This window comes from Hibiscus syriacus, unplaced genomic scaffold, assembly GCF_006381635.1.
Source record: "Hibiscus syriacus cultivar Baekdansim isolate YM2019G1 unplaced genomic scaffold, ASM638163v2 tig00113719_pilon, whole genome shotgun sequence".
NCBI lineage: Eukaryota > Viridiplantae > Streptophyta > Magnoliopsida > Malvales > Malvaceae > Hibiscus > Hibiscus syriacus.
In genome coordinates, this window is record NW_024063467.1 from 366,794 (window position 1) to 377,411 (window position 10,618).

The 10,618-nt window shown below is 41.1% G+C and overlaps 1 pseudogene; it reads right to left on the minus strand.

The window, feature by feature from the left end:
* Positions 1 to 1,183: 1,183 nt before the first annotated feature.
* On the minus strand, positions 1,184 to 10,134 carry LOC120186739 (annotated as a pseudogene).
* Between the last annotated feature and the right edge of the window lie 484 nt (positions 10,135 to 10,618).

The following is a 10,618-nucleotide window of genomic DNA, read 5'->3' on the forward strand; positions in this document are numbered from 1 at the left end:
AAGTCAATGAACAAAAGTCACTTGCTGGTGCTACAAAAGCTAGAGAGAAGGTGGGAGTTGGCAGCAAAGCGATAGGTTTTGGGAAAGAAAATAACACAGGTGAAATTCATCTGAGCTAGAAATGCAATGGAAAAGGCAAGGCTGCTGAAGGCATGGTTGCAGGTAGAAAAGGGCCAAACCAGAGTGCATCTGCAAAGGGTGGCAAAACTTAACTGGGTACCCGGAGAAATCAATTTTTGTGGCCCGGGCCCGACCCAGAAAGTGTCAGGTACCCGACCTGACCGGGTATTTTTTTTTAGAAAATTACCCGGTTTTTTATGATCCGGGTCGGCGGGTCGGGTAATTTTTGCACACCCCTACCTGATACCGTTCCCCGAAACCGCTCGTGTCGTGAGGCAAACGACTTGACATAGCCTGAAGAACTTTAAAGAGCATGAGTACAGCGAGTTGGAATGCCATAGCAGGAACCATAATCTATGCCTTTTTGTCTCGAGCGCTTAACCCTTCCATAAGAAAATATAGCATATCGGAGGCCATTTCTGCATTCGGCACAGAAAATTAACCTAACTCGCTATGGTGAAACTCTTATGACTGAGAATTATGTTAGCATGTCAGCTTTTTCCGGTATGGCTTCCCTATATACTCGTTTAAGACTATCAGGTTTAGAATGGCCCATCTAAGGGTACCTGAGGCGTTGCAGAGTGAAACAAGTTCATAAGGTCATGTTTCACCGGAATTTCGAATGGCTCAGGTGAGCTTCGTGTCAACCGACTCATTCGATGTTCAGACAGAGAAATGGATTCAATAGACTGCATGGCAAGGAAGGCCTTCCGTTGCTGAGAATTATATTTCTAAATCGTGTTACCATCTGCTTCATTTAACAACTCGTATAACGTGTTGTCGGGAAAACGGTCTTGTGAGTCAAGTTACTGGGTAGAGTTCTGCGACAAGAGATGTAGTTCAGAGATGTTCGATTACACAGAGAAGTGCGCTTTGAAGTACATGCTGGAAAAAGAGAAATGTATGCTTTCCTTGGCATCACCTGCAAGGGAAAAGGGTGCATCTTCATCTTGTTTTCGTACTTTTACTGCAGAATTAATACAGAGAGGCACAAGAGGTTGGGAGCAAATGATATTGAATGCACAACTTCATTCTAGGGCGGCTGATGCAATGAATTATGGGCAGTGAAACATGTAAAACATCATATTATAAGAAACAGAATCTGTTCCCAAAGTTTGTTCAATAGATTACATTTGTAAGACTTGAAAACTGGAAATCCCTAAAAAAAAGAGAAGGGGAAAAGGAGATTGATAGCTAAACCCCTACTGAAAGCACAAAGCAAGTGTTGTCACAACAATGCCATAACGGGAAAGATAAACCATGGGAAGAAAGAGCAGCTATTTCAAATGCTCTGTACAAGATTTGCCCTGACACTCACCGAATGGGAGAGCCCTTAACTGAGCCACACAATGTTAGTCATGCCTTCCAGCCATAATCGTCAAGCTCACTGTTAAAATACCCGCTATCCAAGAATTCTTGAGCTATATCCGAAACTATATCATCCTGCAAATGGAGACTCTCAGGCAAATAAGGTGCTCTCTGGTTGAATCCAGCATTGCCACCAACTGTTGAGGAGTCGCTGTTTGAAGGACCTTTGAAACTGTTGCTTCGACTCGGGGCAGGCCCAGCTGCACTTCCTGATGCATTAGGGGTGGCTGCAGCTGGTTGAGCAGTGGTGTTGCTACTAAAGTTTCTTTCCGAACCGGCATTCCCATTCTGCCCGCTCAGAGACTGCTGTTGCTTTTGATGTCGTTGAACTCCGGCATTGTTATTAGACATCTCATGGTAAAGCTGTTGAATCATTTGTTGTTGTAAAACCTGGTTACCCTGAGAGGGCTGCAGATGGTTCTTTTGGACTGAGTTATTACAGCTTACTGTAAGCTTCTGTTGAGTTGGTAAATGGGGACTCGATAAGCCACTAACAGGCAGTATCTGCATGGGCCCTGATAACACAGCGGCAGGTCCGCGGAAATTTGAAGATGGGTTCTGGTTAGAATTATTGAAGAGAGAAGAGGCTTCCTGATTGAGTGAGTTAGGGTTTGAATTCATCGAATTCTGCCTACTGAGCATATTCTGGTAGTTAGAAAGTGCCATAGCAGCTTGTGCTGAACCGCTTAAAGCTCCTCGACCAACCATCTGCTGCTGGCTGCCACCCATTGGGTTGCTTATTCCAGGATGAAGTGCCATTAGCTTATTGAAGGTATTCCTGTCAGTTGGCAGACCCTGTGCGTTCACTAACTGCTCCATTTCCTGCATCTTTTGCATTTGGAGCCTGGCTGCACTGGCATGTTGAGGATAGTTTTTCAAGCCATCTGCAAATATGGTTTTTAAGTAAACAGAAGGCCATGATCAATCATTATTATTATTTTTTTAAACAGGTAGCAGGCCATAAAACTGGTATAATTGAGTAGCCAAATTTGCATATTAACCCAAAACAAAAATGAAACTCTAGCAAGAGGCAGCTGAAGATCATCTTATGCTACATGACAAACAGCTAGAATTAAAAGCATGGAATTACTATTCTCTAGAATAAAAGAAGAAAGCATGCCACATTATAGTTAGAATTAAAAGCAGTTGCATGCTAAATACAATTCCATGATTCTGACCACTTGATTTGATGAACAAAATAAAACTATCAAAACGTCAGACAGTAAGGCAAATGCATAACTTACCAATTGGCCCAACCTTGTGTTCTCGACAAAAATCTATTAGATCTTTCATGCTACTTACAACCTCGGCAATCTATAACAAATTATGCAAAAATTGTAAGGACACTCAAAATTAATATATATCTACTGAAAGTTAAATACAAAAAGCTAAAATTATACCTGCAAACACCGGACATATCTTTTCGAAAAACCCAAGTCATTCAGCGACTGTAACTCCAAACTCTTCACAAGCTGCCGTCCAGCTGTCAGGACCCTAAGAGAAACCAGCCATGTTCAACCGGAAAAGTTCTAATCAGAAATAACCAGGTAATAGACTAATAGCTAAACTAATAACTTTTTCTGGTAAATAACTACTCAATCCTTAGTTAAAAAGTAAATAAAGAGTTTAAGGTACGACCAAAAGCTCAATTAAACAAACACTAATATTTTAAGACCCTGCAAAATCACTTTTTTGGTGCCTCTTGGGCTTAATGGCACTCAAGGAGGGTAACAATAAAAAAAAAAATCATATTTACACGGTTTGAAGCAAGTAATCTCTTAAATCTGATAAGTGACATTAAGTCATGGCAAAGAATTTCACACTAATTCAATTAACCCACATATTGCTTTTTGTTTGCAAGTCCTGCTGAGAAACCCCCTCAGATCCACCTTCAGAAATTGTGTTCTGGCATTTCTGTGCTACCTGAAGTAACTGGTTTACCTGCATGATTTACAAAAGTCAAATCATATCAGGTGTCCTTAAAGAACTTAAAACGAACAACATATAATTAAATATGTTAAAACTTAAAACCATATAAGATTTAGGAAGTTCATTTTTTTTAAGATAGAATAATTAAACCTCATACACATGCTAGAGGATTGCAAACTTAAAGATTAGAATAAAATGAAAGCATTGTTGACCAAGCCTGTGGTGTATTGGGAAGGGACATCATTTTATACCTGTTTGACATTACATAATGGGTTCGATCAATGGCACCCCATCCCCCTTCCCCTTATATAAAATGAAAGCAGAAAAAGCCATTTTTATTTTTACCCTGCTGCTTTTGAAGGTTAACATCGAGTGGATGATATTATTTTGGGCTTTCTTGTTATGATTCCTAATACATCAACGCATTCAGAGCAAAATTTACAGGTCTTGGAGTGTAAAGGGGATAAAATAAAGTAGAGCAGAATGGAGTAAAGGGTTTAACCTACCATGTTTGAATTATTTTATCTCTAACCTGCAATATATGACCAAAATCCTCATTTTGGAAGTTACCTCAATTGAAAGGATCTATATTAGATTACTGGTAATCCTTTCCCAACTAATGGTTTTCTCTACTGCACTTTTCTCATTTTTCACCTCATTTACTCCAAAATCTTTTACCTTCTGATCCCAAACAAGTTGCAATAGAACTTCAAAACTCCTCCTTTTCCATTTCATAGGATTTAATTACAATTAAATCTTTCAGGTTTCGCCCCCTAGGGCATCCTCTCTCAATTTCCTTTGTTCATCCCCCAGTGTTTCTGTCTACCTCTCTTTTCCTTACCTGGTCTACTCAATTTGGTATAAGTGCTATGCAAATCTAAATGAAGAAAACAAGGCAGGAATAAAATAACACCACTGGCGGATTATATGAGTAAATATGTTAGCCATTGTAAGTGACTTTCAGTTGTCCTACTCATACGATTTCCCATCCTCTTCTTTCATTAAAAACATATCTACAACTGTATGTACTATTATACATGATACAACCATAATTTTTTTTTTTGATAGAAGTTGGAGGTCTCATTAAAAACTCCCTTCGTATTCGTTCACATACTAAGAAGTATGTTAACGAACATTGGAAGGAAGAAAAGAGTACCTCAAAGTTTATTAATAATAATACCCAATACAAAAGATAACACTGGATTATCCTCCTATGGTGATATACACCATTACAACAAAACACCTTAACCTCATATAACCTCTTCCAAAATCACAGTTGAATCACCTATTTCTAATTACACCTCCATCAATAGGATTAAAACAGCGCAAGAGAACATAATAAAAAGAGAAGCAACACCTACAACCATATAAACTAAATCAAACCACAATTGGAGAGACGAGATCTATTGGGATTCGTCTTCTTCAGGAGCCCAAGAGTTTGGCTTGAATGAAGGCTCTATCTCATGCACCATGATCTTGAAGGAGTTGTCACCAACCTTCAATTCCAACGTCGCATCAATTCTCGCTCCAGCCTTTGCGAGGACTTGAATTTTTGCTCGATCAAAGGATAATGGTGACTGACAGCTTTCATCGATTGCTAGCAACTGACCCCAACTATCAGCAATGTTCTTGAAAGTATCCCAATTCCATGCATGAAACAGAACACCCTCGCAGACTAACCATACTCGGCGACACTCCAAAACCAAACTCTCTGACCAAGCTTCTACTATGGAGAACCACTCTGCGAGAGTCTCTGATTTATCGTTCTTCACACTTCTCAATGAAGCAGAGTCTTCGAAAATCATTAATACCGCATTTCCAGCAGCTCTCATTAAAAGAGAAGCCAGTGAGGCCCTTCGCATGCATTTGTATAGCGAGATGACCGATTTTGATAAAGTCTTTGCACCACCCCACTAGACATTTGCTCAACACCTGAAGTTTTTCTTCATCTATAACGCCTTCAACTTTATAATGATTCTTACTTGAATCATCTTCTATCTCGGACTTGCGGACAACCGCTGTCGAAGACTTTCTCCAATAGGAATGACGAGGTTTGAATTTAGCCAAAAAAACACCAATTTTGCTACCGTCGATGTAAGAGCCATTCATTTTTGAGGTCGCTCTCCTTGCTTCTTCGATAGAAGCGAAGCGAATGAAACCAAAGCGAACTCCTTTTGAATTTCTTTTATTTGGAATAAAAGCATCAAGTATCCGACCGTGGGAACAAAATAAAGATCCAAACCTCTTCCAATGGATCTTTTCTGGTAAATTTTCAATAAATAACGTGTAGCATCCATACTTGTCATTACTGAAGCCCTTTGTGATGGACTCCTTGGTTCCCTCGAGGACACCATCTACTGCAGATTTTCCATTGCAACACTCATTTTTACCAGACACATGAAAACTAGGAGATGCTACAGAAGCTGAATTTGGCATTGACAGTAATGGAGGAACAGGATCACATCCATACTTGTCTAAACCATAAGAAGTTGTAACTAATCCACTTTTAACAACAAGATTCTTCCTTGCCATTTCAATGTGCAGAAAAGACTTCAACTTAGCATCAAAAACCATTTTCTGAAGGGCATCCTTGGCAGCAACTGCAAATTATGCATTTGAGAATAAAGCGAAACCCTTAGGCTTTTCTCCCTTGTAGCTCACTTGCGAAGCTTCAAAACCTGGAAGCCATCTCAATAGATTCTGCAGCTCTCTCTCTTTGACATCTTCAGGCAGACCCATAATGAAGATCGTACGAACCACGTCATGATGAGGAGGGTGAGATGACGGAGAAGGCGCAGCTACAGAGGGCGGAAGAGCTTGGACCGAAAGACTCTGCTGGAGAAAAAGTTCAGCACCCGGCATGAGAATATAAACTGTTTTTTCTGCACCTTCTGGAAAATCTCTTAGGCAACTGGAATTTCGAATGTTTCAATTCTTGAATGGGAGTCCTTGAACTTCCGGAAAAACTTAGGTCTGAATTTTCCTTAAACCAGAATGAGAGTCAAGGTTAAACACATCAAAACAACCATGCTTTAACCAACTCGGTACATGACAGAGTTCATGGCGCGCGCCCGACGGTGATGAATGTAGTGACTGCCGGCAAAGAAGAGAAGGGTGGAGATGATGAAAAGAGTCCAACAGGTAGAAACTTGAACCTGAGGAAAGATGAAACTACGTAGTTGTCTTTCAACCAAACCCTCAGAAATGGATTAGATCGGGAGAACAACTTGACAGACCCATGACTTGTTCTGTTTTGACAAAACGATCGAAGACTGATTCACAGAGATTGGCAACGGGTCTGGACGTTCGTATAGAAGGGATTTATTCACGTGTAAAGCGAGCCCAGTGGTAAACCGGAGAACTGGCGACGGACGGTGGCGAAAATCGGTGAAAACCGGCGTTTAGATCTACGCCGATAGACTGACTTTCTCTAAAAACTAACCTCGAAAATGGAATCAGAGTGAGGAAACGAACATCCTGAGGCAAAACGGACGAATGGATGACGGAGTGTGGCGGCGGACGGCAGACGGGGCGGCGGCGACGGACGGCGGTCGACGGACGGCGGACGGCGGTCGACGGACGGCAGACGGCGGACGGCGGTCGACGGACGGCAGACGGCGGACGGCGGTCGACGGACGGCAGACGGCGGACGGCGGTCGACGGACGGCAGACGGCGGACGGCGGACGGCGGTCGACGGACGGCGGTCGACGGACGGCGGTCGACGGACGGCGGTCGACGGACGACGGACGGCGGTCGGTGATGATTAACGTTGGCGGACGGCGATGGTAAAGATGAAATGATGGATGAAAATAAAATCACCTTCAACCAAGAGAGAGCGGAGCTTCTCTCACTAGGTTTGAAATTCAAAAATACTCGTCACTATACAACCATAATTAAAGAATAAGATTATATTTCTTACAAAATCTAGAGAAATAGATAAGGAGTGACTTTGTATTTGCAGAAGAATCATCACAGGAATTTAGAGCTAATAAGGTGCAAATTTTAGTACCTGAGGTGCAACTAAACGACGTGGAAAAAGTTCAGGTCTACGTGCACAAAATTCCCAAGATAATATCTGTAAAAGGGAAGTGTCAATAGGTTATTCCCTAAATAGCAGAAATAAAACTGCAAAATGTCAGTAAGCTTTTGTTAACCTTTAAGTCCTGAGTGAATATGATGCGAAGCTGCCCCTCACGAACACACGAAGCTGCATATACACTCTCTGGACTGCTTTTCCATACTCTAGCATCATTATTCCAGAAGGGGATCTACACTCACGAGGCAAGTCCAAAAACAGAAGCTCATCAACCACTCCACTACCAATTTGATTTCATTAAGTCTGGGGAGTACTTCAAAAGTTGCTTCTGTAAACATGAGAGCATTTAATGGTTAAAATCAAGTGATCAGATTCCAAGAAGCAAGAGTGATTATGAGTGACTTACGAAGTGCATAAGTTAGATAGAAGCCACAAGCATGGTATAATATATTGTCTAATTGAGAAACAAGAAATGATAGACGTTATTTGAGAAAAGCTTTAAGCTGGAAAAATAATATTATGAAATCCATAACCCTAAAATTCAAGAAATTTCATTTCTCTCTACCATCCAATATGTCAATATAAGCAATGAAAAAAAGGATATTCTATTATCACAGAAGTGTGACTGAGATAAACAAAAAATGAAATAAGTGAAAAAAAGCAATGAATTTCCTACAAATAGCATCCTATACCGAACAAAAAATAAGGACAATCTTTTTCTCTTACCGTACTTCTAAATGCAATTCCTACCAAAATCAACTAAAAATGTTCTCTACTACAAAGCAAAAGTTCAGAATCTCTTACCAAACCCCCCTTCCAGATTTAGACCCACATATCACAATGCCAAGCATCCTGAAATTTACATGAAGAAAATCAGAATTCTACTGATATACGACTGAGCTAAAAATCAAGAACCAAAATGATGGATAGTATTATTCGTGCAGAAGAATGCATGCAGGATACCGAACCAGTGCAAACAATTCGATAAAAAAGCCTACACTTGATGATGAAAAAAAATTTCATATGTTACAAACTAGAGGAAAGAAGCATAAAGACTAACCATAGCTACTTGAGGGAAAACACCAAGTGCATGACTCCCAACTTTTCACAATGACAACACCATCTTTTCTTTGCACGAGGGGAATAATACTCTGCAACAATTTCCTCCAGTATGCAAAAGTATTGCCCTACAAAATCAAAGAGACAACAGGGTTCTCAGCAATTACCAAGTCGAAAATAGCTGATGTCAATTCGTAACAAGCAAATAATTGAGCATTCATCGGAATTCAAGTAGATTTCTACACAAAAAAAAAGGGGGAGTATAAGTTCATGACTGCAGCAAGTTCACTAAACATACAATTTCCACAAAAAATGCTATCTTCAAAGAAGTGAAACCGTTAAATGAAACCAATTGAAATTCCAGTACTTTGCCACAAAATTAGAGAGAAAAACATAAACTCACGGTGGCCTTTGTCGTTGGTGATATAGGTATTGCATTAGACGGCGAGCACATACACCACATCAAAGGGAGCTTCATTCCAGCTACTTGCTGCATGCCCTGTTGTTGCATTTGCTGCCTCAACTGCATTTGCTGTTGTTGTTGCTGCTGCAACTGAGCTCTCTGCAATGGTGCATTGACTGCAAAATTTGTTGCTGTTGCCTAAGCCTCTGCTGCTGGATCAAAGCTTGTAATTGGGGGTTTCGATCTTGCAGTTGCATGGAATCCTGTCTTTGCAGCAACTGTTGCAACATCTGCTGCTGCAGAATATCTTCTTGCTTGATTTCTGATCGAGGTTTCTTCTGCACCTGATATAGATAATTAGGATCTTGCATGAAAGACCCTGGGACTCGTGGACCCATGGGAAGTGAAACTTGCCCGGTTTGTGACGCAGGCAAGATGTAGCAGTTGAGGCCCCATGCTGCAGCTGACTATGCTGCATTTGTTGGACACTAGGGTCTTGATGAGATCCCTGCTGGCCCACAGATCCACCAACTACCGACGAACCTGACATGCTTATATTGTTGGAAGAAAACGACATGGGTGATGCTGGTAAGCGCATATATGACTCGGTATTAAAGCTAGCACTTCTCTGCAAGTGGGGACCTCCTGACAATGCTGAATTGCATCTGTGACCAAAGAACTTTGCCCAAACACTATGTCCTGAGTTTGTCACACCGTTCAACAGCGCACTGTTCATATCTCCCGAAACCGGACCCAGATTAGAACGCCAGTTCCGGGAACTGAATTAGATGAGTTCTCATAAGGTGAGCTCAAGCGAGAGTTAACTAAAGCCTGGGACTGCCCATCTCCTTGGAAGAAAATTCCAGCGAGGAAGATGGGTTAACCCCCCAGCCACCGAGAAGGTGCTAGCACTTCTCTGCAAGTGGGGACCTCCTGACAATGCTGAATTTGCATCTGTGACCAAAGAACTTGCCCCAACACTATGTCCTGAGTTTGTCACACCGTTCAACAGCGCACTGTTCATATCTCCCGAAACCGGACCCAGATTAGAACGCCCAGTTCCGGGAACTGAATTAGATGAGTTCTCATAAGGTGAGCTCAAGCGAGAGTTAACTAAAGCCTGGGACTGCCCATCTCCTTGGAAGAAAATTCCAGAACTCGAGGAAGATTGGGTTCCCCCCCAGCCACCCGAGAAGGTGTCATTGGAGGCACTGCCCCTTGCTGGCTGCTGTCTAAATAGCTATCCAGAGCCAGACCTTATAATAATAATACGCCCTCAACAATTTGATGCAGATATCTAAAAGCAATACAAATAGGGAAATCAGATGGAAAAAATGAGGATTTGAACGTGCTTCAAGAGAACAAAGTTGCACTCAGATGAAGCAAACAATACTAGAACAATACTATAAACCAACAGTATTCCACTCAGATGAAGCAAACAATACTATAAACACTGTGAAAACATGTCACAAAGATTTCGAAGATTAATCCCACAATTTTAAAGAAACTAACTTCTTTAATTGTTGGCCAACCAATGAAAACATCACAGGGTAAAAAAAACATTTAGAAACCAACTCACAAAATCAAGAATGTCTAACTAGAACACTCAAATCATAAAATATTTACACTTCAAAAATCATTCCAAGCAATCATATCACCCAACCACATGAAATGAACAGTAATCAAACTCTACCCAAATTGA